This window comes from Squalius cephalus, assembly GCF_949319135.1.
Source record: "Squalius cephalus genome assembly, chromosome: 10".
Classification (NCBI taxonomy): domain Eukaryota; kingdom Metazoa; phylum Chordata; class Actinopteri; order Cypriniformes; family Leuciscidae; genus Squalius; species Squalius cephalus.
This window is the reverse complement of record NC_137131.1, coordinates 38,311,564-38,324,841: the sequence shown is the minus strand read 5'-3', so window position 1 is coordinate 38,324,841 and position 13,278 is coordinate 38,311,564. Positions and strand designations below refer to the sequence as shown.

Genomic DNA, 13,278 nt, shown 5'->3' with positions numbered 1-13,278 from the left:
TCTCAAAAGGGTTCATTGAAAAAAAGAAGAAAAAAAACTTTGGGGGGTGGGTCCTATCAGTTTCACTGACTTAAAGGCACACTATGCAGTTTCCGTTTTTCTCAAACAGCGACCCCTATAGTCGCTGTGGAGTACTTGTATTTACCGTTACTGTCGTAAATACCACTCACACAGAGCCGTCTCTGCACTCTTCCGACCGCGCTTTCTTCGTTGACTCTGTCATGATTCACATCTGAAATGCGTGCTAGTGTCTTCCATAGAGGCTGCTTTATATGTTGTTGATGTATGTGACATCTTGCCGTAAAGCAAGTCGTGATTCTCGCGAGATTTGTCGGGGCGCCACCTCTCAAACCTGCATTGCTGGTTTTGCCAGCGGCGTCCCCCCCCCCCTGCTTTGCTATCGGGATGATTCGCCCTACTACGAGTTTGTTTACCATCGAAATGATTTCGAAGCTGTTATATTAAGGTACAAATTTTGCATGGTGTGCCTTTAAAAAAATAAACTGGACTTATTGCCCTGAAATAACATGATTTTAGAATCAGTTCAAAGTGTGCCACACAGTTTTGTAAAATGTTTAGCAAATCAGCATATTAGAATGGTTTCTAAAGGATCATATGATACTGAAGACTTAAGTAATGATGCTGAAAATTTAGCTTGGCCATCACAGAAATAAATGACATTAATTGTAATAATATTTCAAAATATTACTTTTTTTACATGATAAATGTAAAAATTAATTTGTATTTTTATCAAATAAATGCAGCCTTGAGCATAAGACACTTCTTTCATAAACATTACACAAAATCTTACCGACCCAAAACTAACTGTTCATTCATAGAATACAAATGACAACATTCATCTCTTTGGCAGGTTTTTAGGTAAAACCTCATGACTAATAGAGCACGATAGGGTCAAACTGCCAGCAGTTCATCACTGCTTTGAGGTCAAGCTAATAAAGTCAGTGAAATTATGAATTTTATTGAGACCAAATTAGATCCTGCTCCTGTTATACATATTGGCACAGAGTTGCAATTTTACTTGATGTATTTAAAAAGGATAATACACTTATTTCAGTATAGCAATTGAACCAGGGCCATATGTAAAAAGTCCTACTTCTACCTCTGACCCAGCTATGGCACACTAATGGTGTACAAATGCATGCTAACAATTTAATAAGTGTGAAAGTTTTTAATATTTAATATAAGTAAAGCAGAATTAGCTACATTGAAGTAAACTGGTTTTTGGATAGTGCTTGTCAGTTTTGAGTGCAGTTTGGATCAGACGGTCAGTGAACAGACTGTGGGCGGGCCGTGGGCATGTCGTCTGAGGCTGACACTCGAATTTGGGGGATGAAGCATTTTGATTACATACTGATTACTTTAGGGCTTTGGGTTCACACACACACACACACACACACACACGATGCAGCACTAATGGGCAGTATTCACCACTGCATACTGCAGGTCCTGACAAAAGAGTGCAAGTATACAATCTGCAAAGTAATAACAGCCTTAAAACACAAATGTAGCTGTAAACAAACATTTACCTGTGTATTTTATCTTGTAGGCACACACACTATTAAAACCCACAAACAAAAGCACATGCATTCTATCGTGCAGTCAGTTTGTGTGCAAAACTTTAGATTTCCATCACTGTCACTTTTGTTCAGAGCAAAAGACAAAGTCTCTCTGTGCGACACAGTGCCACTGCGCTACGACTCCCCGATGTGGGTCAGAGCCCGAACAGTTTCTCCCTGCAACAGCCTTGATCTAGTACCACCTCTGTTGCTTTTGCATTGAAAAGCAATGCATCCATTACAGCCGGCTTATTGAGCAACCCAAATGCCTGCCCACATTCACCATTATAAACACATCAGCGAGAGTGAGAAACAGAGAGAGAGAGAGAGCTTACCTCTAATGGCAAAAGCAGTGATGGAAGTAAAGGTGCTATATTAAAGCCATTCCGGCTGGACGTGAACACAAGTGGTTTTAGAAGTGTGTGAATGAAACAGCAGCACCTGCTTAACTCGGCTCTCTGCGTGTAAACGGCTGTCTCTTCATCAGAGGCATTCTGCCACACTTCTCTCTCTCTTTTCTCTCCTCCTCTCACTGTTTCTCTCTCTCTCGACACTCACACATTGCCAGTGGCATCAGCGCCACCCCTCTTCACATTAAGAGATGTAATGTGAATAAACTGGACTGATGTCCCAGCATTCAAGAGCAAAGATCAAGCTAATTCATTAATAGTCTATCATTGAATGAGCGTCTGAGAGAGAATTATAGATGAAATGGGAGCGAAAAACAGGAGGAAAAAGCAAACAAAGGATGCTGGGAGAGAAGAGGAAACATTTTTGTGCCTGTAATTTTCAAATGAAAAAAATAAAGATAGTGTAAAGATAGAAAAATGTCATGTAACCTAAAGGAAAAGATGTGCTTAATGTGCTCTAAATTAACTGGTTCAATCAAGTGAAAAATAACTCATTAGGTACAGTATTTCAGCGTTGCTTGTCACTATGGAGTTAAAAAATAACATTAACATTTTAATCAATCAAAGCTTTGTGACTTCTAAAGCATCAGTTAATAGAGCCTTTCTCTCTAAAGAACCTATATAGGATCTTTGACATAAATACACATTGTTTGCGAAATTCAGTGTGTTTGCATATGCTGTGGGAGTATTAAGTAGCCTAGCTGAAAAGCTGTGAATAAATTTATTTGAATAAGAAAAGACAGAGAGAGGGAGGGGACTATGATTAACCCACTGCTTTTAGTGAGCTAGTACTGCTGCATGACATTGTTAAAAAATATCACAAGGTCTACATGTAGGGCGGGAGGTAGATTTGCAGTTCCCATGGAAACTCAGGCACCATGCCTCACGAGAGAGACGTTCCCTTACACACTTTAACATCGATGGATCCCTTGGACGACAATCTATGCGAAATTTGCAATGTTTCGAGTCAGCAGCAGCCAAGCTAAACAAAGCAGAGCAACACTTTAACTATGCATGAACAGAATGCGTTAAGCAAATTCTTTTTTTATCTGAACTATCAAAGTAAAATCAAAACTAAATAACAAAATTGCCCGCTGACTTACCTAAACTGTACAAAGACGAAACATTTGGTCAGTCACATTGACTGAAGTGTGTAATTTCTGTGCCACTTTTGGCACTGAGGGGAATTAGAAATCACTGTTTTCAAACATGTTTCCTAAACACTCCCCCATCTGCCAACTTACAGTATAGTCCTGCACCAAACACAAATTTGATTGAGCCGGTTTGTAAGATCTTACGGATTTATGAATGAACTGTATATCGTTTAAAAAAAATCCTGGTTGTGACATCCACTTCAAACATTACAATGCTCATGATAACTTTCGCTAACTCTACAATAAGTAAATCACCTTCACCATTTATACTCTTCGACAGTAATGCCATAGAGATATACAGAGCTACCGCAAAAACAGAAGTTCAAACACATAATTCTAAAGATGCTTGCGCATTTGCTTCTCTGCCACCAGCATAAGGTCTAAATAGAAGCTTATTTCTGCCATGGAATAAAAAAGATAATTGCGACTACCTCACAATTCTGAAAAAATTTAGGATACAAATATTTCATGCAATTCTGACTTTTTTCTTAGAATTGTGAGATCAATCAATCAATCAATCAACATTTATTTGTATAGCACTTTACAACAACCGTCAGGTATCCAAAGTGCTTCACATCATAGAATAAAATAAACATCATATCATACAATAAATACATGTAACAAAAAAGAAAACAGCAAAAGGGAAATTGTGTCACCACTACTATGTATTAAAAGCCATCCTAAACAGGTGGGTTCTAAGTTTAGACCTAAAAAGAGTTTCATCTGCAGTTGTACGGATATCAGGGGGTAACTTGTTCCAAAGTCTTGGGGCAGCAACTGCAAACGCCTGATCACCCCAACGCTTGTACTTTGACCTTGGGACTTCTAAAACCAGTTGATTTGAAGACCGTAACGACCGGCTGTGCTCACGCAGGGTTAAAATCTCACTTATGTACTCCGGTGCCAGGCCGTTTAGGGCCTTAAAAACGAACAACAAAATCTTAAAATCTATTCTAAACTGCACTGGAAGCCAGTGTAAGGAATAGAGGACAGGAGTAATGTGTACACGCCTAGGTGTATTTGTTAAAAACCGAGCGGCAGCATTTTGCACAAGTTGAAGTCGTGCAATAGAGCCTTGACTTAAACCTACATAGAGAGCATTACAATAATCCAACCTCGAACTAATAAAAGCATGAATCACCTTTTCTAGATCATGCCTATTAAGAAAAGGCTTAACTTTAGCTAGAAGACGAAGCTGAAAAAAACTCAGTGATATACAGAGATATACAGTAAACTCGCAATTGTGAGTTAAATATTAAAAGTTTTCCCATTTAACCCATTTAACCCGAACCCGATTGCTTTTGTTTTGGTAGCATACATGTCATGCTGTGTGCTGAATCTGCTGATAATAGGTCAGAGGTAAGCTTTGGCCTGGTCAGAACACAACCACAGACAAACATGAGCTGTGAACTTCAGGTTTACAGTAATAAGCCTTATCATCACTGACATGATTGAGCAAGGAACTTAACAGCAAATAGTGTGTTGTACATTACTTTAGATAAAAAGAGTGTACTTTATGCTGGGTGTAAAACAGTGAGCTGCTCCTAACCCAAAATTAAAAAAAATCTTTCACCATTTATTTACCATTCATGTTGTTCCAAACATGCATAACTTTCTCTCTCCTGCAGAACACAAAAGAAGATATTTTGAAGAATGTGATCATCAACTGTTTTTGTCCATCACAATCGATCAGATTGAGCTACATTTTTTCTGGATTGAGGCATTTACATGAAGGATTTTGTCTTATTGAGGCATCAATCTGATTATTAACAGATTATTTGGTTGCATGTATATGTAGATCTGGAAAAGAAAAAGTTCCACAAAAGAAAGCAAGTCATACAGGTTTGGAGCAAAATGAGGGTAAGTAAATGATGACAGAATTGTCATTTTTGGGTGAACTATCCCTTGAAGATCCCTTGTTTTGGCTCACTTCTCAGGCAACAACACACAGAGAAGGCAATGCCATAATGCATTGCAATAATCTCAGAGAACAAATATACCTAAGAATGTAGATGAAGCAAGAGAAATGTGGATTATAAATACATTATACTTCATATTTCATTCAACACTGTAAAGTATTAATAAAATTGAATTATCCTATTAGTGTTTTTTATTAAATTTTTTTGCTTATCACATTATTAGTTTAGCGTTACACTAACTAACAGAAAGGCTGCATCAAACAGCATTTAACAAAAGAAGGAATTCACAGTACTCATGAAAGCGTATAGGTAAAAAGTACCCGGATGACTTTCTGAAGTGTACATACGATGGACACTTTACTATCCTATGAGGCCACGGGAGAGGATTTGTGAATAGAGGTGCATCTGAAGCTAGTAGGTCGCGTGATAAGGGCAACGAATGAAGGAATGAAGTATGTCCAGATTACATTCATACTATAGAAAGTACATTTTTAGCGCCCATGAAGTAATTACTTGTTCAAAATAAGTACCTATTTAAGAGAGTGTGCAATTTCGAATTGAATGTGAATTGAGCCCCTGTGTAGGACACTACTTGTGTGCTGTGCTGAGCTGCTGCCTAGAGCGTATCAAATCAGCCACTTATGAAGATTGTTAATATGTTGCCTTTAGGCGCAAGTATGCAGCCGCCATATGTTTGCAGCTACGTTTTGCACATGGTTAAATTCGAAATCAACAGAGTTTACTCCCACTGTGCTTATGCAGCCCACATTTTCTAGATTCATGCACATTTGAACCCTTTGCACATGTCCCTGAATTTACCGCACTAATTGGTGGGTTAATTAGGTGGCAACACACAGTTGGGCTGTTTAAGAACTACTCAAAGAAAAGAAATTGAAAATGCTAATAAAAACAACATAAGACCAAGTTGAAATAGATAGATAAATAGATATGAAAGGAGGCCAAAAGGTTGTCCAACTTGAGTTTGAAAAAGTATAAAATTGACAAATTTGTTCACAAGGTTTTAGTAAAAAAAAAAAGAGCTAGTCAGAATCCATCAGTGTTTACAAAAACCGAAAACTGATGTAATCTATGTAAAAGTGCTTCATGTTCTACAACCGTTTTATCCTCTAAGGCCTGTTTCCAGCCTGCAGTTTTGAAAAGCGGCCCCTTTTATTTCTCATGCAACTTTAAATGTTTTGACCTGGCATTTCCCTCCTTCCATTCAATCTTTATCAGATGATAAACACTGAAAACAGAAGGGAAACTGAATCGATGACAGGAGGGTGAAAATCTGGCCTTGCTGTGGAACTGGCACAATTCTTACACATACATCACAGGTTTCACCAAATCTAGCAGCAATCTCAATAGAGATCCTCCAGAGCATTGCTGCAGAGATCCAAAGTAGGTCGCCCTGAACTTGCACACCCTGATTTATGTTATGTGGACAGTGGCCAAGTCAATTTTATGGAAATGGCAGTGGAATTTTTGACAGGCATGGATAATTTATACATTTTAAAAAATGGAACAAAAAGGAATAAAAAAAGACATAGGAAAGAATATTAAACACACAGTTCAAAACTCTGAAACTACAGTGAAATTCTGGGATTCTTAATCCTATTTAAATGGAAATATATAGAAAAGTGTATAAAAAAATGAAAAGAAAGAAAACGAGTTAGAAGAAATGTAAATAATTGTAAAATTAATAAGAGATATTCCGTCATTGACAAATAAATCTTCAAAAAGGTATTTAAAAAAAAAAAAAACTGATGTAATGCATATTTTTGAGTCATGAACAATGTGTTTAAACAAGTTTTAGTTGTTAAATAAAATTTCAAAGTGTTTAAATTCATTTTATGACTGTTTTTTTTTTTATGTCAGGCAGCACAACCAAATAGTTGTACTATACTGTAGTTGTACCACCTGACATGGAAATTGTGTCAACCCATACTTGAAATCTCAACGGTTTTATACTGATATTTATAAAATTTGTTTATATGAAAGGTTTCAAACCTAAAATAATGCAATGATATTTAGTTTTTAATGTTTTATTATTAAGACACCATTAATAATGGTGGTGGTTGAGGAGATTCCCCCCTTCCATATGTAAAGCGCTTTGAGTACCCAGAAAAGCACTTTATAAATGTAAAAAATTATTATTATTAGAATTATTATTATTAAATAGTTTTCTTAGTCTGTTCATTTGTTCGGACAGTTACACCACCTGACATTTTGGGGGTTTAAGATAACAAAACATAAAATAATATGTACTAAAAATTAATTCAGACTAAGTAAATTGATATGTCATTAATTTATCAAATTATTTTAAAAGGAAATAATGCCCCTGGACACAAAAATATGCACATCATGTCATTGAAGAGATTATTAAGAAATATTCCTTCCATTGAAGCACACCATGCTTATGGAACATTCTCATAACATGCTAACACAGAACATCAGGTTTTAAAGAAATATAAGTTCATGCAACCTGAATGCTGCCATTAAAACAATAGAGGATGTAAACCATATAGAAATTCTTAAAATCATGTAAAAAAAAATTTGTTCAAATTTTATAATAATGAATTCCATCCCAAAGATATTTACATCCAATAGTTAATAAAACATGTTTTCATGGAGAAAAAAGGGCAGCATTTTCACTATGGTTCCAGACTTAAGGACCCCAGGAAAGACTGTAGCCTAGATGTCTATAACAGGTTGATTTCATCCACTCTCTTTAGCTGATAAAATGGGTCAGTAGTTGCTTAACTGCACACCACATGAGCAGTTAATTTTTAACAAGTCCAAAAAACAAATATAAAGAAGCCTTGCCATTTTTATTTAGAAAAAAAGGAAACCGTTTGCCAGGAGTGGGTTGGCCTCACAAACAGGAACTTTCGAGTCAGTCAGTCAGTCAGTCAGGTAACTAGAAACCTCTCACTCCCCTTCAGTCGTCCATGAAACGCATGAAGTGCGTCGAGGTGGGAGAGGCTCAAAGTTTTCAGTGGATGTTTGAAACTAATTTCTTTTATTTGGTCAAAACGACGTTATTAATGACGCTTGGCAGCAATTGCGAACTAACCGGTTTTAAGCGTTGAATTGAATCCATAAAATCCTGCCTTTGTTCTTGGCGAAGCTCCTCAGGTGTTTTGTTCTTCCAGCAGAAGACGCGGTAAAGTTTGCGGATTACGTCCATTCGGCGTCGATCTTCGTTCGCGCTGCAAACTCATCTTCTTTTGAACTATATTAGTTCCGCTTTCAGTTTTGTTTGTAGATTTTTCTAACACTTCATTACCTACTCAGCAGGACATACGGACCAGAACACCAGGTAAGGATGTTTTAAAGCTATTGAGGGGTGTTGGTTTCTTGCTTCATAGTCAACAGGTAGCGTTTATTGGTTTTACGTGGATTTTCTGCGCGCATGCAAGTACAGTTTAGGCTAATAATGAAAGGCACATCTGTTTATTGCTCGCGGTTTACGATCAGTCCTGCGTAATATCTGCAAGAGTTATCATTCATTTGTAAAATGACAAAAAGGATGGTTGAGATGTTTAAAAAAAAGGTTATTTTAAATCTCGTTTAAAACACATTTGGAAAGATATGTAGGCTACTCTTCGTGTTTGCTTTACTATATGTGTTTGAAAAAAAAAATTAAAAAAATATAAAAATTATTTGTGTGTAGCTCTAACCTTGAGATGCACAACCATGGGGTCCAATGGGGTCATCTCAGTTTTGTTTTGTCACGTGACAAAATACCTTTTTCATGCTGAACAACAGTTACACAACCTAGACATTTTTTACATTAAACCCCACAAAAATATCAAAATGAATTTAAGAATGCAAAAATTGATCACAGAATTAATCACAGAAAATGTTTATTCAAGTCTTTTAATAAATGAATTGCAATTCTTATATTTTTGAATAGTGAAATAGGCCTAAAATAATGTCGTCACTGACTCGAACATAAGAAAAAATGTGATCTTTAAAAAAAAAAAGAAAAAAAAAAGTCACACTAGTCATAGGTTGTTGTAATTTCACATTGCGTAAGTACAATATGAAAATAGTCTACATCATGCTAATGAAACTTGGAATGACAGTGTCAAGTAACTTTAAAATTTGTTTAAAGTTAATCGCATATGGCTTGATGTAACTTGATGTGCCAAGCAGGGTGTCTCCATGTTTAAAGTGGGAGTTTGCAACACCCCTGGGCTGTTAATCCCATCAGCCTACATGGTAACAGAACTAAAAACAGCAGTTTCGTTTTCACAGACTATCAGTTGTCATTTGATGCAAGGATCATAAATGTACGTTAATGTAAGGTGCTGGATTTGCTCTGCCTGTGTAATCCATAGCAGAACAAAAGTATTATAACCTCTAAATAAGTACCAAGTTTACATATTCAATATTTTAGGTAAGAATATGTCTGATACTTTGCAGGATTAGCTGCCAACCCAATTTCATGCTGCAGTCACTTTTAAAAGCATGCACACGCAGAAGTTGGGCATTGTAAGTATGTGTCACAGCAAGAACAACAAAATGGAGCTCTTAAAATTCACTGAACTAAATGATTGGAGAGAAAAAGAGAATCCACCTGAAGCTTTCCTCGCTTCTTAAGTTGCCTGCTTGTCTGTGCAAGAACTGTTTACCATTGACAAAAAAGGTTTTATCTGGAATTGAAAAAGAAAAAAACGCACACAGAAGGCCTGAAGAAACTGGTAGGAAACCCTCCTTGTCATTGCAGTTGCAACCTGTTCAAGTGATTTAAAGAAATTCCATTTGGTGCTTTTCCACCCATGAAGGGAAGAACTTTAAAGTGCAGTTCAGGTCCACCAGAGTGAAAAGTACAGAGATTTAGAAAATGAAAATAAAAGTGCAGACAGTCAGCAAGAAAAAACTGAGTGGTACATAGAGATGGAACGGTCTCACTTGGCCATCGTGTCCAGGTAAAGTTTCTCTGTTGCCCCTAGATGATGGATGTTCAGTTTGCTGAAAGGAAATTCCTCACTGCCATGGAGTCACCATGCCGTCAAATACTCAATTACACAAAGAAAAATGACCTGTGCAGCTTGAAGCGTTACTTTGCCTCTGGATTTAAAGCTGGACACACACAGATAGTGATTAACTGCTTCTCTCTTGTGATAAAAACAATTAAAGCTGAAGTGTGTAATGTTTTTCCATGTTAAAACATTGAAATCCACCCTAAAATGCAGACAGCTGTGTTTCTGTGGCGTTATGAAAATGTTACTATGTGTTTGAGCTTGCAGATCAGTTTGACATAGCAACAATGACTCAACCAATAGCACGAGTTTGGGGCGGGACTAGCTGTTTTTATGGGGACCAATGACAGATGGGGGGAGTGTTTTAGCAATTCTTTTAGCTGTTGCTAATGTTGCATAAAATTAAGATTTAAAGGCATAGTTCATTTTGAAATTAAATTTTGGTATGTTTTAGCTTACCTCAAGGGCATCCAAGATGTAGGTGTCTTTTTTCCGCAGTAGTTTCAATTTTGATATTTTTAGGTCAAACCGTTCAAATTAAAACAATTCCCCATCGTCCAAATTAAACAATTCCCCATCGTAAGTACACATTGATGGCCTAAGACACGAAACGAGCGGTTTGTGTGAGAAAACGAACAGTATTTATATCGTTTTTTAACTCTTGTACACAGCCACGTCCAAGTGATCTGAGGGCGCGCGCACATCCTGCTGTGTGACGTGTGCACAGACTGTTGCATAGATATATATACACTAGATGTCGCCTTGGCTACGGCAGTTCATTGGAACGAATGCCGTAGGCAAGGCGGAATCTATTCTAGTGTATATATATCTATGCACCAGTCTGCGCACACGTCACACAGCAGGATTCGTGTCTTAGGCCATCAATGTGTACTTACGATGGGGAATTGTTTAATTTGGACGATGGGGAATTGTTTTAATTTGGACTCTGTGCATGCTCTTTGAGACAGTGACCACAGACCTGCATTATATGACTGACAGACAAGAACGGTTTGACCTAAAAATATCAAAATTGAAACTACTGCGGAAAAAAAGACACCTACATCTTGGATGCCCTTGAGGTAAGCTAAAACATACCAAAATTTAATTTCAAAGTGAACTATGCCTTTAATTGTTGGATTGAGGGGCCGTTTACCCAACACTGTTTTCATTTTTCAGCTAAAAACGGAAAACCTCTGATGCGTTTTGGCCATTCATTTACACGTCAATGGCGTATTTGGGGGACTGAAAACTCAAACGTTGGTTTGAAAACAGGTTTCAAAGTGCACGTTTTTGAAAACAACACTGTTATCGTCTCCATGTAAACTACAAAACTGCGAATCTGTGAAAACCATGACGTCATGTGCTTGTGTATTATGTTTTCAGTTCAGTCTATAGGCGTGTAGTGTTTCTTTACAAAGTGACATCACCAACTACTGGCCTGGCAGCATAAAACAGCGTTTTTAATCGTTTTCATAGATCTGTGTGAACGGGGATCGTTTTGACAAAGTTGTCGTCTGTACGCAATCGCAGAGGAAAAACTTTTCAGTTTTTAGTACATCACTGTCATGCAAACGTACCCTGAGGAATGACTTGAACATTTCTTTAAAGTTGTTTGTTAGAATCTACAGTATAAAAGTCAGTAGTTCTACATGTTTGATTTTATTAGTTATTCAATAATGTAGCACATCTAAATCCTATCAAAACAAGATTGAAGGGTTGATGTTGATTGGTTGGAAATCTGTGGTTCTGTAGGCGTTGGACCTGTGTGTTTGCCAGGAGCATTTAAGAGAGATGAGAGAGGGCTAAAAATCAATCTGAGAATTCACCCCAAAGGTACACCGTCAGCATAATCAGAGAAAAATAAGACAGAAAACTAAGAGTTTAAATGCTTTTATTTCTTTTTTTCCACATGGGATGGTGCAAACAGATCTACTTTGAGATTTGTGTTGTTGTGCTATTAGATGCGTTTGAGTGTCGATGCTAAATTGATGTTTATACATGCAGCCTTCCAGAGAACCTCTTTGTACAACAGCCTGGGGCCAAATACGCTTTTGCTCGGTGTAATTTTACACAGAATATTCCCCCATCATCCCTAGCTGCTGTCGCAGTACTCGTCTTTCAGTGTGTGCTTGGACCGTTTAACAGCGTCCTGCTGGTTAAGGAATTGGCTAGCTGCTGGAGATGTGTTTGCTTTTGATAGGGAACCACTGTGGAAAACCACAGGAGGACAATGGGACGACATCACATTTCTGATTTTTTTTGCTTGCACACACATGCAAAAGCTTTTAAAGAAATAGGCTAGTTAGCCCAAAAATGAAAGATTTGTCATCCTCAAATTGTTTTACTTTCTTTCCTGGAACACAAAAGGAAAAAAAAAAAAATATGGACCACTTTTATGATACATCTATTGTGCTTTTGTGTCAAATGATATTTTCATTTTTGGGTGAACTATCTCACAAACATGGATGATCAAAAAACATCTAAAATAGCCAAATTATGTTTTGTGGGAAAGTGTTACTTATTGTCATAGCACGGAAGTCATGTTCGTCTCACATGGAAACTGTTTATTTCAGTGTGTTAATAGTCCTTCATAATTATTTCACGGTGTAGGTGAAGTAAAGCTGTTCAAAATCAAACTGCCTGTATCCCATCTTAATTTCAGGTCAAAAATATGCAGTGGTTTCACATCTCCACTGGGCTCACTGTCACTCAGAGCTTATTATTATTTCATATAAGAGAACTGCCAGGCTTTAGGAAGCTAACACACCCATCTCAACAGCCTGCAGGTAATAAATCTGAAGTTTACCAAGCACCTCTGTCTATTTTTACTGGTGGGCTCAGTGACCCTCAGAGAGGTTCTGCTCTGTGGTGTGTTAGCTTTACAAGTGAGTAAATCATGATGAATTGGACCTGACTTGACTACAGTTTAATATAGTTCAATAATAGAATGTTATGGCTTTTTCTCTAGATAGTAAAAGCATTTTACTATAGACTTATCACAGTTCTTCTGTAGCAGCCTTGCTTTAAAGTAGTGATAGACTGATATATTGCTCAGGCCAATGAATAAGCCAATATTTGGGCATTTGAGATGTTGAGAATTATCGCACCAGCCGATAAACATTCCCGCTTGGCTGATTAACAGAAGTACACAAAGAGTGTCACCTTTGCTGATAACTGTGTTATTGGTTCATTTGTTTTGACTAAATATTGTGTTATGTATATTATAT

General features: G+C 37.2%; 2 protein-coding genes across 12 annotated transcripts in view; one reads left to right on the top strand and one right to left on the bottom strand.

Moving 5' to 3' along the window:
- plppr2b (phospholipid phosphatase related 2b) overlaps positions 1 to 13,278 on the bottom strand; it is a 156,922-nt gene that overhangs the window by 48,302 nt on the left and 95,342 nt on the right. The window contains exon 1 of one of the 9 annotated variants that reach the window (XM_079882704.1): positions 8,137 to 8,176. The exons of 4 other annotated variants lie outside the window; for them this stretch is intronic. The gene's annotated coding sequence lies outside the window, so the exon portion shown is untranslated. Of the gene's footprint in view, positions 1 to 1,912; positions 2,079 to 8,136; positions 8,177 to 13,278 lie in introns of those variants that run through there. 4 more of the 9 variants (XM_079882705.1, XM_079882706.1, XM_079882707.1 and 1 more) reach the window with 4 other exon arrangements.
- Positions 7,994 to 13,278, top strand: part of palm3 (paralemmin 3) — a 40,207-nt gene continuing 34,922 nt past the window's right edge. For 2 of the 3 annotated variants that reach the window (XR_013822446.1, XM_079882717.1), the window contains exon 1: positions 7,994 to 8,382. The gene's annotated coding sequence lies outside the window, so the exon portion shown is untranslated. The remainder of the gene's footprint in view (positions 8,383 to 13,278) is intronic. The other variant, XM_079882718.1, reaches the window with a different exon arrangement.